The sequence below is a fragment of the Lonchura striata genome, chromosome 1 (genome assembly GCF_050655825.1).
Source record: "Lonchura striata isolate lonStrDom1 chromosome 1, ASM5065582v1, whole genome shotgun sequence".
Classification (NCBI taxonomy): domain Eukaryota; kingdom Metazoa; phylum Chordata; class Aves; order Passeriformes; family Estrildidae; genus Lonchura; species Lonchura striata.
This window is the reverse complement of record NC_140703.1, coordinates 72,700,374-72,720,717: the sequence shown is the minus strand read 5'-3', so window position 1 is coordinate 72,720,717 and position 20,344 is coordinate 72,700,374. Positions and strand designations below refer to the sequence as shown.

The 20,344-nt window shown below is 38.1% G+C and overlaps 1 long non-coding RNA gene across 1 annotated transcript in view; it reads right to left on the bottom strand.

Moving 5' to 3' along the window:
- Positions 1 to 17,475, bottom strand: part of LOC146768717 (uncharacterized) — a 72,848-nt gene extending 55,373 nt beyond the window's left edge. Inside the window, exon 1 of the long non-coding RNA XR_014955703.1 lies at positions 17,042 to 17,475. This is a non-coding gene — a long non-coding RNA (uncharacterized LOC146768717). The remainder of the gene's footprint in view (positions 1 to 17,041) is intronic.
- Between the last annotated feature and the right edge of the window lie 2,869 nt (positions 17,476 to 20,344).

Genomic DNA, 20,344 nt, shown 5'->3' with positions numbered 1-20,344 from the left:
TAATATTTCATTGATGCTAAATGAACAAATCTCAGATCTTGATAAAAATGAAACATTTTTTCTAGGAATTGTCTTAAAAGGCTCCCCTTGAAAACTGGTAGAATATGGCAAAATCACTGCATGTCCTTAATAGCATAATTGCTTCTTGGATTAGGATGGATGTATGTACAGAAGGTATCTAGATTTGAGAATACAGCCGTTTTCCCATTACTTTTTAATTTAATAGGTAGAGAAAGAACATATTTCTCTCTTGCTCCTGGAGATAATTTGACTATGCCACTGATACTTAGGATCACCTGCTCAATTTATTTTTGAGAATTATCAATTATCTTTGTGCTGCATTATTGCACCAGTCTGTGTTATCCTGTATTAGGGAAGAGGAGGTGTGCTTTCTGTCCACATGTGCTTTCTGTAAGAGAAACGTTGTGTACAGAGGTGGTTGAACTGGTTGTATCTTTGGCCTAGTAAGAAGTGGAAATGACAACTAGAGTCAAGTCTGCTTCCCATTGCCACCATCCTCTTCAGTTGCCATTGGCTGCAAACTGATAAAATAGATTAATTTCCACCTTGGCTGTTATTTAAATTGCTTTTCCTGCTTCAAGTTAAATTTGCTCAAACAGTGATTTCAAGGATGTCTTAGTGTTTGCCTAGTGAAGATAAAATATTATACAGCCTTTTCATTAAGTTTATTGTGATCTAAGTTTTGGCCAAATTGTTTTATCTGTGAAGCTTTGGAAGTCAGATTAAAAATGAGGGACTGTTGCTATCCTTGAGAAAACCAAAAAACCTTAATTTGTTAAAAGCCTCTGCGAAACCCCATTTCCATGGTCAGCACAAACACCTCTGAGGGCTCCATTCACATCAAGAGTGGTTCAGGCTGAAACTGCAGCATCTGTGTGGGGCTTCCCCCGGAACAAATTATTGTGCCTTCCAGGGGACAAGAGGGTAAACCCAGAACCTGCCCTGTCTTGTCCCCTTAATACTCTCCTGGCTGTAGCTCCAAAACTTAGAGAGAGGAGAAAATAGGGATGTTTTAGGGACAGTCTGGCTGAACAGTGACAAGAGGTGAGTTGGAACCAGGGGGAAAGAATGCAAAAGCAGAAAAGATGACATGGTGAACAGGGAAGACTGTGACAGGCTGAGGAGAGGATAAGGGTTAGATCAGGCTGAGAAGATGGTAGTAAGAGACAGGACAAAGAGCTTGAAACAAGGAAGGACCGCTCTTTCTAGATCAGGTGCCTTGAAAATATGTACCATCCTGTTTAAAAGGAACTCATGTTCATGCACTTGGCTACGCTGTAAATATGATGTTCATGATGCCTCCTCCAGGTTATTGAGGAAGTAGTTAAACAGCACAGATCCTGGGATTTTTCCTTGCATTACTTCGGTTCTGCTGGTCTCCAAGTTGAGTGCAACCCACTAAACACTACATGCTGCACCCAATCATTAAACCATGGTTTTTAAAAAAAAAACCCTTGTCATCCATTACAAGTCTCAACTGCATTTGAGGTTTAGCTTTCCTGACATCATCAAGTTCTTTGTTTGCTTTCTGGATTGCAAATATTTTTATGACAGTTATATCTGAATTTTGTACAAGTCTTTTAAAGAGCATTGTGCCTCTTATTTAGTATTTCAGTATTTACAGCAACTGCAGTAGTCATCAAGATGGAAAGGTAAAAGAATAAAACTGTATATGGTAACTGTATGTTCTTTAATGTAAATGTAATTTCAAGAAGGAATCACATAGCTCAAAATCAATCTAGGTAACAATCAGTTGATTTGCAAGTTTAACAAATACTTTTGATATTTCTTTCAGGAGGAGAGATGGTTTAATTTTAGCTTGAGTTTATTATACAGCCTCTTCAAATTTGAAACCAGCAATTTCCTGACCCCTCATATGCTCTCTCTCTGATCATAAGACACACACTTGCAGGTCTGTCTTCTAGTCACAGTTTCTGTAACTTATTTTCTTCTGTTTTTAGTAACACATGCATAAAACAGAACTAAACATTCCTACTCTTACGCCTGGGAAAAAGGAAGAAATGCTACACCTGGAAGTATGATCAAACATCTTTTTTTCCACTGGACAGAAAAAGCATTGAAAGAAGATCTTGAAGATCTGGAAGATCATAATTTCTATGAGCTTTAGAAATTTTACTTCAGCATTCTTATGAAAATAGTCCTTATTTGGGGACTTCTGTCCTCGTATCTGATCTTCTCTCAAATCTTCATGTGTTAATTCTCATAGCAGTCCTTTCAAGTAATTATGCACTTGCTATCCTCATTTCACAAACAGTAAACTGCAGTTTGAACTGTTCTGAACTACTTAATTTTATCCTGAAGGTGGATTTAGATGCCTTGATTGGGAAAAGCTCACCAGCCTGATTACCTTTGGTAGTGATCCAATGCCCTCTGCACCACAAAGCTCCTCCATAGGAAGTGTTGGTGCTGTCGCTTGCCCCCTTCACTGCCCACTGTGTCCATCAGCAGTGCAGGGATAGACCAAGAGGTCCTGGACACAGACATCTGCCAGGGGACCACATCCCATGGAGTCTTTCTGAGGTCACCAGAGGCACTCACAAAGGCATGAAGTTGATTTGAAGGGCAGCAGTTGCGTCCCCTTTCACCAAGGGTGACAGCTGGAGAAGTTGTGGATGGAGGACAAGGCTAGCACAAGGTGTGTGCTAGCTCAGAAATGAGGGTAGCAGTGCAGTAGCTGGAGCCTGACCTAAGCTTCAATCTTTTTTTCTAGCAGACATCTTCCTTCTGGGCAGTTACCTGTTTAGCAAAAGCAATCCCTTTTGCTGCAATTTGTACTTGTGTGCTCCAAATGAAGAGAACGGGACAGAGGTGCTCACTGGAGCACTGGGGCTCCCAAAGTACCACGTGCATAGCCAGAGTTCTCCTGTCAGGGACACAGCCAAGCTTGGAGGTGCAAGGCAAACTGCTCAAGCGCTGAGTGCTTGCTCTTAGGGAAAGGACAAGAGAAGTTTTGGATGTCTCATCCATAGAAGCATACAAGGCCAGGATGGATTAGACTTTGAGCATCTAGTCTAGGGAAAGGTGCCTCAGCCCAAGGAAGGGATTTTGGAGCTAGATGATCTCTAAGGTTCCTTCCAGTCCAAACCATTCTAAAATTCTGTGGCAATACAGGGCATGTGAAATATCTTGGTAAAATCAAGAAACAAGTGTGTGCATACAACCATGCACATATAAAAGTTTGTGCCTATGCTTAGTGATATTATGAATATGTAAACAGTAGCACACAAAAATGTCTGCTAATTGTATTTGACATATTTATAGCGATTCAATTTGAATAATTGGACCATTTTTATGATTGTATGTCACAGTCAAAAGCAGTTCAACAGCTGATTTTCTGTTTATTCATAACAGTATCAAAATACAGATTACTTTTATCTCTTCTTTTTCTGAAAACATGGGGTTAAGCTATTTGAATCCTGAATTTTCAGTCTTGGGAAAGTGACCTTATAATAGCCAGAATAATTTTGTCACATCACTTTATTTGGAACTATTTCTTTGACTAGAATCAGGAAACATGACAATTAAAATAGCTTATGAAGACCAGTTTATTGCTATTTACTTAGTAATCAGACGAATTCTTCAGTTTCTGCTTTAAATACCACTTTTCAAAGAAGAAATATTGCATCCTTTTTATAAAATCCAACAACTTTGTATTTGCTCAAAAATCAGTCAGTGAATTAATATTTTCTAGTGCCAATCCTTTTCTGTATTTTTGCCTTGCTAGCTTCATTTTCACAGCTTTTGTGCTCACCACTTCTCTTGCCAGACTTTGAGAGTTGTGAGCTGGTTTTTTTGTTTGTTTTGCTTTGATAGCCTTGACGCTAAAATTCAAGATTTCCAGACAGTCCTTGCCCACTGCCAAAGGGTTAAAGAAGAGTATTGGCTTATTTGGTAGGTTTTTCCATGCTTTTATGGCTCTACAAAAGGCAACATCCAAAGCAGTAAAAACAAAAGGCACTGAAATGCAGATTTACTATGTTTTTTCCACCTTCGTCATTGTATGAGATTTGCCTCTACACCCATTTTATTATGGGAGTAGCAGAATGAATACTGCTATTTAAAGGGAATCTGTCACTGGCCAATATGATGATGATGATCATGAACATTTTGTCTGATTCTCTCTTCTTGTTACTATGTGGTCTTTTCTTTAAAGAAAGGTATGACTTTTGGGCACCACAAAATTTTGCAGTGAACATCAACTGTTCTTTTTTCCCAGAGTTTTTACCTTTTCTTTTTCCCATGATGTTATGATTTATGATTTCTCTTCTTATTAGATGGTATTTGTGGCCCATTTTCATACATGCCTTTCTGATGCCCATTCTATTCTATGGACTTGCTGGCAGCAGGGGCCAAGGGTTATCAGGTGGAGAGGATGAGAGGTGAGAGGATGAAAGAGGATGACAAACTTAGAGTGTATTGGCGTGTTTTTTTGCTGTGTCATATTCAACCAAACCTACCATTTATAATTTATAACATTTATAATTCAGCTCCTTCATGATATTCTCAAGCATGGTGTAAAAGGCCAAGAATAACCATAATAGCTTGAGACAGAAGCTCATGGCAGCATCTGAGACAGACTGTCTTCTCATCTTCAGCTTGAAAGTTAAAATTTCCTAATGTGGTTAAACTTGCCTACTGCTGCATTTGCAGATGGGGGAAAAAAAAGAGAAAAATGAGAATATACTGAGTATTGGATTTTGAAATGACACAAAGTACCTTTCCTGTCAGTAGAAAAATAATGCTTAGTTGAACTGATACACCTTTCTCATTGCATTCTCAATCTGGTGCAAGATAGCTGTTTCTGAAGAGGGATATATATTTCATAGGCATTAAGGAAAAGAAAAACTTTTTATTGAATTTATGAAACTGTCTGACTATTTCAAAAGCCAAAAACCACAATAATTTTGTCTCTTTAATTCCCCTTTTATCTCTGAAAAAGAAGGGTCCTTGCTTTTTCTTAATTGCATTTCTCTTACTGACACTCTCACAGTTTCTCCAGTAAAGAAACAAAGTAATAATAACTAATGCCAGGAATAATTTTTCAGTGTCTCCAGCAGGTATGACTGCCATGTTGTTAACATGCAAGAGATCAGGGAAGTGACTGTCTAGGAAGATGAAAAGAAGTAACATGAGTAGCTGGGCTCGTAATTATCTCTCTAACTAGAGCACACTGTGAACTAAACTAGCTGCTGGTGTAATTAGGTCTCCTCATGCTAAGTATTACTGAATGGAATTCATCTGGAATGGCACTTTTTAGGATTACATGCTACTTTAAGACCTTGTCTTTGTGCTTCCCCACATGCCTGAGATGACCACAATGCACTGCCACTCTGGCCCCAGGCAGGCAGTCCTGAGACATTATCATCCCTGTGCAGCGATGACCAGAACAAATGTCTGGGTACTACTGAAAATAGTAACAAGCCTACAGTTTTTGCTTTTAAGGAGCTGGGTGGGAGCAGTGATACAATAACAGATGTTTCATCCTATTCACATATTTTCCGTATGACAGATGCTCCGACAAGCAGCTGTTGAGTAATTGAGGGCGAACAATGTTAGTATCTATGCCTTGGATTGGTTTATTATCTTTTCAGCTCAGGTATAGTTGTGTTTCAAGCCCCACTGATTCTAAAATTGACTCTCCCACAGCATTTTAAATGTGTACCTATGCAGCTCAAATGTGATTATTATTAAGCTGCATCAGAATTTATGTTCAGGTCTCAGACATAACCTCCAGAAGATGGGCTCTTTCTCGTCTTACTCTCAGTCCCACTGTGACTTTGCATTGTAAGGGGTGTAGAATTTGGCCTCATCATAACAGATTCTTCAAAAGAATGCCATCCAAAAATAGCTATTGCCTACATCATCTCAGTCTCCAGTAGCCATAAATCAATACAGCTTGATAGCATTGATTTGGACAGAGTAATGTTGATTACTATGCCAGCCAAGATGCTGGTCTACATATATGTAAATCAAAGTCAATGTTTGTTCCTGTAATTATTAACATATTGATGGTCATGGTCTCAATCAGGTAGTTACCTTCCTGGGATGACAATAAATTATGTCATCTCTGCTCTCTCTTGAATTCAATTCAAGAAAATAACATTTTAATCTACATTATTTGTTCTTTTGTTTGAATCTCAAGATTCAGAATTAATCTGATTACTATTTGTAAAAATTACCCAGGGTAGTAATTTTTCATTCTTACAAGGCCCCTCTGATATTGTCAAAATTAATGGCATATGGTAATCCTTTCAATTATCATCCCTCTTTGGGAAATGAGTCAATGACTATTTAATGTCATCTTATTATGGTTCCCTAGTAACTTTTAGTTTAATCAGTGATGGTTGCATTTGCTGAGAGAATTCTGCTTCTGTTCTGCTCCCTTCTCTGTAAATTTCCCCAATCCAGTAACTCTGAGCAGGAATTAAGTGACACATGTCCAAGCTGCAGGCAATGTGGAAATGCTCAAATTCGAATTCACAAGTCTATCAGTATATCAGTATATATCAGTCTATCAGTATTCACAAGTATATCAGTTGCTATGGCCTCTTCTGAAGACTTTCATCATACTTCCTTTTAAAGTAGACTTGACCACATTGTACCTATCCTTCCTTCTTTCTGTACCCTGTTGTATTCTGGATTCTCCCATCAGGAGTGACTGGTGATGCTGTAAGCATCGATCCTGGAGTAAGATGTTTGCACTGTATAGTAAATTGCCTTATAGTACTAATATTAGAAAAAAATACAGTGTAAAGACCGGTACAAATATTCCCACTCCAGGCTAACACATGCTGTTCAGAAGTTGCTTATTTGATCACAGATCCAGCTGAGCTGTTGGTTCAGTAGGGATGATGTGTTTAATGCAGAGGGTGCTTAGAAGCACACTCAAAGCACTGAGGTCTGAAAGCTGACATCTTTCAAATATGTTTTAATGTGATGACTATAGGAAATAGACTGTGAAAAGGAAGTGATGAGAGCTTAGGCGTATCTAGTGCTATTCTAATTTTAAAAATAATTATTTTTTAATTTTCATACTTAATATTTATGGAGGCGTTAAATAATCACCAGTTATTAAGAGGCTTCACAGATAGGAAAATGGACCTAATCTGGAAGAGAGAATTAGTATGATGATGAAATTTTTCATAGAATCATAGAACATGATGAGCCAGCAGGAATTCACAAGGATCACCAACTCCAACTCCTGGCCCTACACAGGACAATTACAATAACCACACCAAGTGCTTGAGAGCATTGTCCAAATCCTTCATAAACTCTGTCAGGCTTGGTGCTCTGACCACCTCCCTCAGGACCCTGCTCCAGTGTTCAGCCACCCCTTTTCCTAATATCCAACCGAAACACCCCCTGACTCAACTTCAGGCCATTTCCTCAGGTCCTGTCATGGGTTATCAGAGTGAAGAGTTCATTTTCTGACCCTCCACTTCGCTCTGTGGGAAAGTTTTAACTGCAATGAGGTCTCCCCTCAGTCTCATTGTCTCCAGGCAGGACACACCAAGTGACATCAGCCATTCCTCACAAGGCTTCCCCTCCAGACCCTTCACCATCCCTTTTGCCCTCCTTTGGACACTCTCCAATAGTTAAATGTCTTTTTTATATGGTGGCACCCAGAACTGCCCCCAGCACTGGAGGTGAGGCCGTCCCAGTGCAGAGCAGAGCAGGACAATCCCCTCCCTTGCCCAGCTGGCCATGCTGTGCCTGGTGCCCCCCAGGACAGGGTTGGCCCTCCTGGCTGCCAGGGCACTGCTGCCTCATACTCATCATTAGTTTGGAACTACCATTCATCCAAGGTATTTGGCTTTCTTGGATCAATACTGTGTTATCAAAAAGGAATTAAGATTTGTAATGCTGGTGCTACGAAATGCCTCTCAGTCCTTCACTGGGAAGATTATAATTTAAAGATTGTAACACACATAAAATGATTGTATTGGGAAGAACAAATAAAAAGGAGAAAATAAATTAATGTGTTTCAGTGGTTTTCATGCATGGCATTCCTTGGAGGAGGAACATTGGAGAACATAAGAGTTTCAACTCTTTCTGCAATCTTTTAATGAATAAGAAAATGGAAAATGATTGGCTATATTTCCTGCTTTTGTTGTTTCTAAACTAGGTGACACATTAGAGAAACCATATACCAGACTGAGATCTTTTTAATTGCTAACTTAACCTGTGGGTGATGCCAGAGGAGCAGCATGTTTTAGCCTCTTAACCATTTTAACATGGGAATCTGTAATTTCTGCATTAGGAAAGCCTTGTGTTTTCATTATTAGAGCTATGCTGCAAATGAACTGAGTATGCAGTTGCTAAGAAATAGTCAAACCACTGAAAAACAAACCACTTCAGCATGTTGTTTTGTTCTAATTCACTGTAAGGACCCCTAGAGGAATAAGAAAGCTGATTTGACAGTGCCAAAAGGACCCATCAGAAAATAATCATGTGCTTTCAGAAGACAAAGATAAAAACTAGAGAATTATTGCTAGTTTTAGCTTGAGGTAGCTTGATAAACTTTGCTTTATAAAAGTATATAACTTTTCTTTCTTTAAAGACTGGCAGGTCAATCCTTGCATATGAATGGTTTTCATGATGGACATAAAACTCAGTAAAAAGATTTATTATGTAGGATTATAGGATCCCCTTCATGATGAGGAATTTATTGCCAGTGCAGCTGATAGAAACTATGTGGAAAAAGTTTCCTTTTCCTTTGTAGATTCTGACCAAGCTGTTAGGCTCAATGCTGCTGTCTTTGCTGAAGTAAAGCTCCTCTGGAGGAGCACATATTGAGACTAAGAGGTTTTACATGTATGAAGACTTAGCAGCTTTCTGGTTTATCTTATCATGTAAGACCACTTTTCATTAACTGTGAACAGAAAGTGACCTTAGGTAAGATTTTATTGTCAAATGTTCCACGTGGTGCACTTTACTTAGTATGTGTGAACTTTAAATTGTTCACATCACTGCTTTGAAGCTGCTTTGTCATTGTCATTATAAGATAAGTGTTGTAATGAGTATATGTGAAAAAGTACAAATACAAAGCACAGAAGTTGTACTGAGTATTCCCATCTTAGTTTGGGAAGTTAGGAACACAGATACACATATTTTACTGAGTAGGACCAAGTAAAAAACAATTCACTATCATCAAGTTTTACCTACATGAAGGACTCTCTGTTGGTGGCAGGTTTGTATTATATCATAAACTCTGTTTCACTGACAATAAAAGCTGAGTGCTTCTTGCTTAATGTAATCAATCTGCATAAACACCTCAAGTTAAAGTGATTATTAGTGTGGAAAGAACAGAGGGTTCAAGGAAATTCTTTTTACTCCTATTGTTTTATCCTTATATTTCTTCTGATGAACATCGCAGCTGAAACCCTACACATCTAGTCCTTGAATTTCCCTGCAAGATAAAGACCTCTCTGTGGGAGCATTTGTGGTCAAAATCTACTTTATCTCCACTCCAAAAGATTACTTCTCCTTCCTCAAAGCCACATTTTTGTCCCTAGCATCTTCTTCAGCAACAAAATCAGATATTTCAGCATTTGGCACAGCTGAGGGTCTGAGGAGGGTGGAAACTCCACATGTTAAGGAAAAGAGTGGGAACAGTCATAATTTTCTCGTTGGGGTATTTTTTTTTTCTTGTTATGTTTATAATTCCAAAAACCTGTAATCTTATTAAGTAAGAGTAAAAAATATCAAAGCTGCAGTGCTACCTAAACATGCAATAGTTAGCATACTGACATAAAAATAAATACAATAAGTGTTTAGAACAAGTCTAGTAAGTTAAAGAGTTCATTCTGTTTGGTCAGTGCATATTTTTAACAATAATGCATTTTATTTACTTTAAACATATTAAAACCATACTTTTGAATGAATGATGTTATTTTCCCTAGATTCTGAAATGTTTAAGAATGTCTGTGGCATAGATTTACATAACCAGGCCAACTGAATACCTTGGGTTTCTTCATTCCCTACCACACATCCAGGAGCTTCAGTCTGATTGAGTTTGTACTCATCACTCCATGCCTGAAAGACATCTGGCCTTGATTGCCTTGCATTCATCATGGGAACTTTTCACGCTGTACAGTACTGTTAAACAGAATTATTAAACCCTTGATTTTTAAACTATTTGAATCTGCAATTCCTTTTCCACAATTATCTTTGTGAAACATTTCAGATCATATTGGTAAAAGAGGCTTAAATTTGTGCTTTTGGTATTTGCAGACTCACTTTCCCACATGGGTATAGTGTGGCTGGTTGAATGTGTTATTAAATGAATGAATGTTCCACCAATAAACACCTTTGTTCAGCCATCACCTCTTTAAGCAAGAAAGAGAGGCTATAATTTTGCCTTTCAGGACAGACACAAGCACCTTTAAAGCAGAACAAATATAAAGCCACATTTTAAGCTAACTAGACTGTTGACTGAGGAGTTTTGTCTTCTGATGGATGCAAATCACATTCACAGATTAAAGTAATTTTCTGTGGCCTAAAGGGAACTTTCTGGATCCAGTCATTAAATTTTTGTTTAAGCATTTTCGCATGTGGAAAAAACCTTTTTTGCTCAGAAAATGTGAATTTTTAACACAGTCCTTGAGAAACACATCTCATTATGTCTGGGCTTTTTATTTTGGCTGCAAACAAGTGATGTGATGATATGAACTTTAAAAATGCTGAGATCAGCAGAAATTATTTCACTGTATAACACCTAGAAAAATTCTCACAGTAAGCTTCTGGAAGCCTCAGATCAACAACATTTTTGTTTGCATCCTAGCCCTGCCAATGAAAGTGTACAGGGAAACAATTTCTACTCAGTCAGTGATGAACCCAGCAATCCATCTTCCAACATGCAAAGTGTTATAGTTTATGAAACCTTGTCAGATGTTGCCTACATTTCAGCATTTTACAAGCTCCTGGAATAAATTAGCAGGAAGTTGCTCTTTACTAGGTGTTAAAAATGTTTCAGATAATAGCTGTGTTAATACACAGTGGTTGTGACAGAAGTAATTAAGTTATCTTTTGTCTATCATTCTCTGTGCTGCCTTCAGCAGAAGAGAAGTAACTTAGAAATACCTACAAGCTAAACACATCACCTTATAAATACTATTTTAAAAAATATTAACTTGTTTCAAAAATATGAATGCTTACTTATATGTTAGAAGGAAAACAAAAACCCTTCAAAACTTGAATTCTATTGCATTTAGGAAAAAAAAAAATTGGAACAGATTTTTTTAACTAAATTCTAATTAATAACATTAATTAAAAATGTATTCTTTCCTTAGAATATCCTGTTCACCTAATTTTGAGAAGTAATTAAAAGATTTTGTAGCTACACACCCAGCCTGTTTTTTTTTTTTTTTTCTATCATATTAACAAGAAGTTCATAAAGAGAAAATCTACCTTGCTGATGCATCCTTGCAGTTGAATACCCTTTAATCTGCTTTTATTCTTCTGAGAACAATTTTCTGGGACTTTGGAGTATGTAAAAATAGTACTGTTTCAGAAACATCACACAGGAGAAAAAGCAGTGCCCCAGACAGACACTTTTCCATGCACAGGCACTGCTATGAAGTCCTATTGATCCAATAAAACATATTTTCTCCTTAAATTCTCTCAAACTATTTTGCAGATTTGTCACAGGCCAGTAAAAGCACCTGGTCAAGTGAATTTTGCCCTTTTGCTACATTCTCCGTGCCCTTGTGAACGCATCCCTGTTTCTCATTTGTGACTGATATTGTCTTTCTTGCACGCGTTTCCTCTGTCCCACTGACCATGGACTTTGGCATTAACAGACCAATAGAGTGTTTTTCCTTTTTCTCTTGCAAATTGCTGATAGGGGAATATCAAATGTTCTGCTACAGTTTCGATGCTGGATTGTATGTGAAATAACTCCAGAAGAGAGATACAGAATTGGTATTTGTAAGAGCTGAATCAACCCAAAATGTCTACAGCAGTCATACAGCTTATATACTGCACATATAAAAAATGCCTGTGTTTCAAGAGAAATTAGGAAATTTTTGTACTTGAAAGGCCTATAAAGTATAATCATTTCTTTACCATATCAGAATTTTTCTGCCTAATTGGATTAGGATCAACTTAATTAAAAGATGACTGAATCATTTAAGTTTTCTGTGATACAAAGTGAGCTAAACCAAAAACACCAATGATAATATTCATGGTTTGTATTAAGAGTTCACATCTGTAGTTAAATTGAAACAGATGCTTTTCAATACAGACCTTTGTTTTTTACTTGAATGCAACAATATGTTTTGATGTTTTCTCCTTAATTATAAAATCATGTAATGAAGTCTCTTTAGTATGTGTGAGGCAAATTGCCAAAGCCTCTTGTTTTTCCAAAAGTCTTTGGTAAAATTTCTCATGGTACCTTAGTTAAGATTGTTCATCACAATCAGATGATTACCCTTTTGGATTACTGAAGGTCCATTTGAATATTCTGGAGAGCTCTTAGGAGGACTGGAAACACATGAATGCATCTCTTAGGCTTCTCTAAGGCTGGGCAAGACCAGACTTTCCTGAACATAAAGGCTCATGGTGGAACTTCTCAAAAAAGTCTCCTGTTAAGTATGTCTTCATTATTTCCAGTGATCAGTATGGAAGTATTTGGTGTTCTGCTAGATCAATTGAAATCAAGTGATAAGGATAACATTTCATGAACCTTCTGAACCTGGTGACTGGGTATGTGTTTTTCACTGAACACAGAAGTCTGAAATTGCGAAAGATTTAATCACCCAACAGAAAGTGTTAGTGACAAGGAAAAATAGCCATTCGTGCTTATTAATTATAAGTCAGTTTATGGTAGCAATGATGAAGATATGAAAACTAGAAATGGAAAATTGCAAGCAACTTTAAGTTTCCTGACAACAGATATAACAATAACAATGGTAAAAACTTTTGCTAAAAAAGATATTTCATTTCTTCAGTATAAATGTGAAGTATATGTGACTATGATGAGTAAAGAATTAAATAGATCTGAGATTCTGTCCAAAGATCTAAATCCTTTTCAGCTTTCAGAGATTTGTCTTTGAAATAGAAAACAAACATTTGTTGAAGAAGCATGGTTTAATTAAACTTTGAGGAAACTGGTTGTTATTTTCATAATTCTGGATCTCAGCTAGGAGCCATGAGCAGAGAAGCCCCCTGAATTATACAAGATTGTTCTGTGAGGCTGGGTTGGTTAGCATGAAATCAGCTACAAAGCCAAGGATATATTATTCCTGGCTTTGGGCAGATAAGGAGCTTCTACAGCAGAATAATGATGTTGTCCATTTTGGTTTTTCTCTTCTAAAATTCTGAGGGCTTTTGACTGCTAATGAGAAATTATCTAATGTCTTCATGAGCCATCTATGATAATCCTATTACCCTTCTTTTTCATTGTAATAATTATTACTTTTAAGATATGCTTCACTTTGTATTTTCTACCTTAATTTTCACCTGCCATTTGTTGCTTGCTGAGTCAGATATTTTTCCCAATTATCCACTGCTTTTGCTCTTAATTATCCTGAATAACTTAGAAAACTTGATGAACTTTTCTCTGACAAATTGATTGCTTATCTATTTCTGAATCAGCCTAATTCTAGGGCTTTTCTTTCTCATGGATTTCGCAACTAACTTTATTTTTCTCTGAATCCTGCATGAAAGAGTTAGGCTTGGGGTGATCAAGCAGCTGCAAAAAGGTCAATACTCTAAATGAGCTCTTGAGTATTGGGGTAATATTATCTGTGCCATAGATTTATAATTCTTCACTCTTATTTCCTTCAGGTCATCTTTTACTACATCTACTATATATTGGTATTATAGATCCTTATGAAAGTTTGCTAGGAGAAATTCTTTGTATGGTTTTTATTGTATTTACAATAGCTACTTTTACTGTTTTCAGGATCACCATTCAGAATTGAGTGCATATTTTTATAAAGGTCTCTATTATTCTGCTCCCAGAGAGATAGATTTTAAAAAAATCACCTGATTTTTATTCACAAACATGCTAATGACATCTCAGCATCAGATTTGTCAAAGAACCACATGAAAAAGCCTAGATTACTGCCACACAAGTTACTGTTCAAGTGATTCTTACACCAAATTAATGCTGAGTTTCTTCATGGGTGAGAATTAGGAACAGCTGAAAATGGCCCCATAGTATTTTTTTGTCGAGTGCAGTGATTCCACTTGAGATGAGAATAAGGACTGAAAAAGCAGAGAAGGATGGCTCCCTGCCAGTGGCTGGGCAGGGAGTATGCAATAAGCTTGGACCTATTGGCAAAGCTTTTGAACAGGCGAGACAAGTTTGGAGCAGGTGAAACAGGTGGGTGGGAGAGAGGGACAAGGTACCAATGTCAGTCCTGGGGGCAAACTGAGCTGAGAGCTGCGGAGTTTTACAGGAGTCTTTGAAACTGTTTTTGTCATGAAGTGAGAGCAGCATGGGTGCTTCTTACTCATTTAAAATGAAACTGTTTGCCCATACCATGAACCAGCCTGTCACAGTGATCTTTAACACTGCAGTGGCTTTTACACCACACACAGCCATTTCACAAAGGAACAGACTTTTCCTGAGCTGTCAGCCACGCAAATCCACCATACCCTGGAGTTCAAATGGGGCCCTTCCTCCTTCAAGCACCATCACCACTGATGAGGTTGAGGTCTGGTGGAACATCAGAGTAAGCCCTGTGCTCCTCACACACTTGCATTGAGAGTCCCAGTGCCTGCTTGGCCTAGGAATAAAAGCAACAGACATCACTGCTCTGGCTCAGAGCTGTGCTGCCTGTGGACTAACCAGGCAGATGCATTCCAGGGAATGATATTGAATTCATTGCCAGACTGGAGTCAGGCTGTGGGGCCCATCTCCTCGATCTCTGCCATATCCCCAGAGCCCAGAGTGAATCAGGACCTGGCATGGATCTCTATGTTGGTGGCAATTGGGGGGACAAGGCTTCACACTCCCAGAGGGTCTTTTTGTCCCCACAGCATGAAGAATTAACTCATCTGCTGCAATATGTCCCTGGGATGCAGTAAAGCTTTGTTCTAATTTCATCTGCTGCTGATTTGACTGGCATATCCAGAGCAGACTCTCCATCCCAACTGTCTTCCCATTTAGCACAAACCTGTACTAGGCCTTCTTTTCAAGATTGTTTAGCAAATTGACAAATCAGTATTTGTAAAGCATTCTGAAGATGGGAAATGGACCTTCCACCTGAAAAGCTTCTGCTGTTCCTGACTTTTTTCTGTACCACATGCTTTTCAGTGTTCTTATATTCCTCTGCAATGCCACATTTTTCCCTGAATAACAGAAGTAGATTTTTTGGCTTTCTAATCTTGAATTTGCCATTGATATCTTGTGATCGTGGATCTAACTGTTCTGCACTTTGTCAATGTGTATAGTGGTTATAAAAAGCATCTAGCCAGCTAACAGGAATTGTGAAATGGAGGGACCTGATAAAAACTTTGGCTTGTTTTTATGGGCTCATGTGAAAGGTAGATAAAAATATGCCAAGTAAACAAAGTTTTACTGCTGTTATTGTTTAGTTTGATATTTACTGTTTAACATTATAGAAAAGTATTGTGATATGATAGAAGACAGCTCTAGCATAGGAAAACTTCCCTTGGTCCTTTAGGTCTCACATACCAGATAATTAGCATACAGCATACTTGATGTGTCTGGCAGAAGGAAAAAGAGAAAGAGAGGGAAAACGTGCATTCTGCAATTCTGTTTTCACCAGGCACTGGCCAATAAATTATGTCTAGACTTTGTCCCTCAACCACTATGCAGAAGGTCTGGACTGAACCACCTATAATAAATTAATTGTGGTAAGAAAAAAATCACAGTGGGAAAAGAAGCAGGGTCTTCATTTCAGCTTCCCATATAAGTTCTCTGCCAATAAACAGCTTTACTGTGATAGCTCAGCCAACAGGCACTCTTTTGAGAACTTGTACTGAAGCCCAGACTTTCTTACAATATCACAGTTCACTGACTTGCCAAATAGTTTCTGGGTAGATAGCACATCTGTATCTGGATTCATCCCAGTATTTTCTTATACAGCTAGACACCATCTGAAGTATTTTACATAAAACCCTCTGTAACCTCTTCTTTCTTCAAGCTTTGAAATCAGAAGAATGATGAAATATTTAATTATCTGTGTGTCCTGCCAAGGCTCTTTCATTACTTACCTATAGCTGTCTGTGTGCATGAGGAGGAAGAAAAAAGAAGACAATTTCTGAAAACAGGACTGTTTCTGGGAGGTCTGTTTTTGGAAAAATGGTCAGCTCCAGCTCTCTGTTGAGGTGTTGCAATCCTGTGCCTTCTGCACAAGGAGATGAGACAAAAGATGTGACATACCTCAGCTGAGCTGCAAGTGGGTTGGGCAGGAGGCAGCTCCCAAGTAGCCCATGCATAGCATGGAAGCTGACAGATAAAAAGGCCCACAATTTTTGGAGTCTGTCAATTTGCACCTGCTGAATATATGCCCACATACTTGCAGCCACAAAATGAGTTATATGTGTGAACCTCAACATATGCCACTTCTGTGATTTATATTCCCAGCAAGGTAGTCAATGAGGCAAACATTTTCAGGTTTCAGCAACAAAGTGCAGACACAGATTTTCTGACTAAAACTAGCTCTTTTAAAAGTGCATCCCATTGAACAGCTTTATTTCAGTAAGATGAGAGAGTCTGGTTAGGAGCAGGAGAAAATAAAATATGCAGCAGCTCCTTTATAACCCACTCAGGATGTATGTGACCCTTTGCTTTTACAGTGTAATTGCATTCACTCATATCTTAAATACACATTCTTGCTCCTGTGAGTCCAACCTACTGCTGTGGTATGTGGGATGGTGGAGCAGGTTGCTGTTCTGCAGCAGGACTTTGTGACACAGAACCTGTTTAAGGAAAGCTTCACTATTAGCTGTTCAGTAGTAGACACAAAGGTATAGCCAAATGAAATTTAAATAAAATAGTGGAATTTCCACCTGTCTAACTTACCGAGAGCCCTTCAGTCTCACCAAGCTTGTTAGGCTAGCAGGCTGAAACCGAGATGTGCCAGAGATTTTCTGCTCCTCTGTTGTTTCTCCCAAGCAATTGCTCACTCTCTCTGGAAGCACACTTATGAAATGTTGCTAGCATCCTTTGTTCTTCTGTCCTTGGATGGCTGCAGGTCCTTGTTTGCTCTCAGACTGAGCCAGAGATGGAACCATCATCAAAGCTATCAGTTCTGGCTAAACCTTTTAAAGATTTGTAAGTATTAGGGTTTTTGCCAGGCTGATGCTTGGTGAGTTAGGCCAGTGTAGTCATACAAAAAACATCTCTGTAAACAGGCTAGCACACAACGTTAGTAGATTTTTGCATGACAGTGCCAAGTCTATTATAGATAGCATTTGAAAATAGCATTGGAGCAGTCTCTAAGGTGTTAAGCTTGCCTATCTAGTCATTCATAAGCCAGGGAATAACCAAGTTGAGGTATGGTGATTGAACATAAAACCTTTAGTATGCTATTTGATGCATCATGTCTTCAATGGGAATTTAATTACTATTAACTACTACTACTAGCATAGTATTTCTCAAAGAATAGCCTCCTACTTCCCCTGTCACCCTGATTATTACCAGTGCAGAATTTTTCAGGGCTTTTCATCATTGCATGTTATTTTTTTTCCTCTGAATACATACTTTAATTTTTTTTAATTTATATTTTTTTCTTATGAACATTCACACACACACAGCATTTTTATAACTGTACCTTAAAGCTCTTTCTCAGACTAAATTATATACATCTCTCTATAAGCAATATGTGAAATAGGACTTCTTGATTTTTCTTTAAGACTTAATCCTGTTGAAGTTCATAGAACTTTTGAAGTTGAGGTTAATGATTTGGAATTATATTCTCAGGAATGAAACTGTCTCAGAAAGTCAAGGAGGTTGCACTGCTAATTTTCTAGATTCGTTGAAAATGCATTTACGTTACATATTTTTAAATAACGATTTTGTGTTTATGGTATGAGTTATCATTACTTTAACATTTTAACATAAATGGAAATGAAAGTGACTTAAACACCTTTGGAAATAGAAATCATGGATGGGACAGGCTCCTGTACTATAGAAAACTATAGTTCAGCAGCAGCCAGGCTAATGCTGCAGTATGTGAACCTACTACAGAGACATCACTCAGTTCCTTTCAGTAGGTCTTCTTGATGGACAGTGTTCTCACCAGGGGATTTGAGGGTGACAGTGTTTGGGGGACCAAGGGTGAACTGAAGGCCTAAGAGAAAACCTTTAAGCTGCCAGTCTCTGTGTGGGATGGCTGGAACACAAATGGCAGTAGGAACTGATGTGATCAGAGCTGCACAAGTGCACAGTAAGGAAAGACTTGGTGGGAATCTCCATAATGTCCTGTAGACCCAACCCAGGTCATTCCATCATTGCCATTTATTTTGTCCTTTTCAACATACAGTTCATGGGTAGCTATCGGCTCAGCTCTTTGGGTGGCAAACAGGATAATTTGGGAGGAATAAGAATGGGCAAAATAGCGAAAACTGATCAGGGAATAATAGGGGAAAAAAAGACTCCTAGGAGAAGAAAACCTGAAAGAAAATATGTGGGCACTGCTGAATACTAAGTAAAATGTTAGATGATCAGAGGAGTACTTTTCAGATGTCTGGAAAAGGTTGGACAAACTTGCACCTGTATTCTGTGGTACTTTGGAGATATTGTAATCTCCTGTGTATAAATATAGGAAGCACAGGATGATGTGGGATCTGAGAAAATTCTTGAAGTACTACTCTGTGTCTCAGAAATGAGGAAGATTTACATTGAAATGTTCTAATTGAATATTCCAACATTTTCATACCTACTTTAACTGTTTGTTTTCATTTCCCTTCCAACTTCCCCAAAGCTGTTTATTTCATTTTTTCATCCAAATCTGGGACATAAGTGTGTGTGAAATACTGGCATGTTCACTTAAACTTCCTGGCTTTGCTTTTCTGTCAGAACCTCTTGAAGAGGAGAATAAAGAAAATAATTTGGGATTATCTGTGTATCAGTGTTTCAGCAGGTACAATGAAAAACCCAAATGGATCTGTGTACATAGAAAAGCATATGAAATAAATCAGTGCAAGTTAATAGGACTCGCCCACCCATCTTTTCTTTGCTGGAATGAATTGTGTGTAAGTTTCCACTAGATCATCCTTTGAATGTCAGGATTGATTAAATATTTTCTGCTTTCAACTCTGAGGAGATGCTTTTAATAAATTTTTAATATTTTATCGGAGCACTATGTATGCTGGCTCCCATTAGCAATGAAATCTGTCCAGTGAGATTTGGATTTGACTGAAAGCATAGACTTTGCCTTTCTTCAGTTACTCTTGTATACCAAATAGATAAGTGCTTAGTGGCAGAAGGACACTGGAAAAAAAAAAATCCCCAAAATTATACCTCCAGCCAGGTCACCAAATTTGAATGGATGTTATATTTTTAAGTCCCACATGAATGCTTTGACTGTTATTACCCACTCAATTGCATCTGAGTTAACACTTTTAAACAATTTTCATAAACCTAGTCAGTGGGCTTTACAAATGCCTGTCTTTAAAAAGCTATTCAGGTTATGCAAAAACATGTGGGTGACTGGGTGCAGTATTTGCATTGCTTATCCCTTCTTGGGTGTCTTCAGGTATCTGCAAATGAAGAGGGCACTTGAGGATGAATATACCTGTTTTGGCCTTCCAAAAGCCATAGCTGCCCCACTCCTGTCAAGTTCTTCCTGTCTTGCCTCTGCATTGTCAGAATCTCCCTTTGGCCCTTTATTCCTTACTGGTCCTGAAACAATATATTCAAGCTTTTTGGCAAATGCCATCCACCCTCAGCTATCTATTACAAATTCCTTTGATTGACTTATTTTAAAGCCTCCTGCTATCTTCACCTTTATCTGAAGGACAGAAATTTTCTACCCGAAGCAACTTTTCATGTGTTAATTTTGGGAGCTGCTGTTTTAGTGGGAAAATCTTTGCTTTACAATCACACGGCCACTCTACAACCTTAAGCTAGTTGGCATACTAATAACTACTCACTATGGAGGCCACTACTTAACTTCTGGATGATGATCATCCCCACTCAGTTCAGATTTTAAGTAGCTAGTCAGTTTAAAGCAGGAAACTGTTATCCTCAAATGACCCATGACAGGTTGAAGTATCTCAGCGGGGAGAAAAGAAAGAGCAAAAATAAGAGACATAACAGATATGTTGCTGATCCAGGTACTATACTCAGCTTTGAAATTGAAATGAAGACAAGTTGAGAAAA